At 40.3% G+C, this 1152-nt stretch overlaps 1 long non-coding RNA gene across 1 annotated transcript; it reads left to right on the forward strand.

Annotated features, from left to right (window-relative positions):
* Positions 1 to 332: 332 nt before the first annotated feature.
* LOC111715870 (uncharacterized) lies at positions 333 to 896 on the forward strand. Its single transcript, XR_002768324.1, has 2 exons — positions 333 to 675; positions 856 to 896. It is a non-coding gene; the product is annotated as an uncharacterized LOC111715870 (long non-coding RNA).
* The last annotated feature ends 256 nt before the right edge of the window (positions 897 to 1152 follow it).

The following is a 1152-nucleotide window of genomic DNA, read 5'->3' on the forward strand; positions in this document are numbered from 1 at the left end:
AACACTGGATTTGTTGCTGCTACTGCATTGGGCCGAGCGCTGCGGCTAGGACAGGCTAGGGGGCCGGGCGCTGCGGCCACAAGTCCATCTAGCAGCTGTAAAACCACGTGCTAGTAGGTCGGATGTGTAGTATAGCGGATTTGGCGTAGGTCAGATGTGGAGTATGGCGGATATGTGCAAGGTCGAAAAATACACCACCAATCCTATCTCAATTAATACTTTTAGCTGTCGTCTTTTCGAAAATATAAATCAATTGTGTTTGAGGTTTCGTGAGTTCTATTTCCTCTCTGTCAGCTGGCATGTAGTCGGCTTTACCCAGCCAGCAGGACTAGCTTGTAGTTCAAAGATCGAGTAGATCTGCTGACTACGGTAAACTGTCTGAAATCCATGTGGGGATATTTAGGAAATACATCATGGCCGACAGTGCGACATCCTCGTTTCGGAATCATACTTGTGATTTGAGGAAGATGTGAAATGATGATTTAAACTAAGGATTAAATCTAAAATAATCAGTTTTTTAAAGTGAAAACGTTTACATAAGTGAACGTGAAGAAGTTTTATCATTTCATAATATTAGTCTTAAAATTTATCGTTTCAATTTCAGAATCCTACAATAAAATGGCACCCCCAGCATTCGGAGATATCGGCAAACAGTCCCGGGATGTTTTTGGCAAGGTGAAAACAATAAATTTAAGTCATAAATTTATGAACATACTTCAATGTTTTCCAAAAAAACGTGGATTCAATCGCGCCCAACGTAACCCTGGTGGAGGTTCATGATATATTAAAATTGGGTCCATCCTAGTGAACGATTTTTGGATGATCAAATCACATAATTTTAAAACTCATGTTCAGGGATATCACTTTGGTCTGGTTAAGCTTGAAGTCAAGTCTAAGACTAGCACTGGATTAGAGTTCACTGCTGGAGGAACCTCCAACGATGCCGGAGTGGTAAGCTAGCCTATATGTCTATATAAATTGACTTGGCTGTATGTCTTGTGTATCCAATAGATTAAACTATTATAGTTGAAATAGAAAATACCTTGTCTTTTATATTTTTTGAATAAAACGTCCTTTCAATTGGCAGAGAGGTCCAACCCATTTTTTGTAAAGGGGATGGTGGAGTTGGCACATTTGATGTAGGGGGGGGGG

This window comes from Eurytemora carolleeae, unplaced genomic scaffold (assembly GCF_000591075.1).
Source record: "Eurytemora carolleeae unplaced genomic scaffold, Eaff_2.0 scaffold1867, whole genome shotgun sequence".
Lineage (NCBI taxonomy): Eukaryota > Metazoa > Arthropoda > Copepoda > Calanoida > Temoridae > Eurytemora > Eurytemora carolleeae.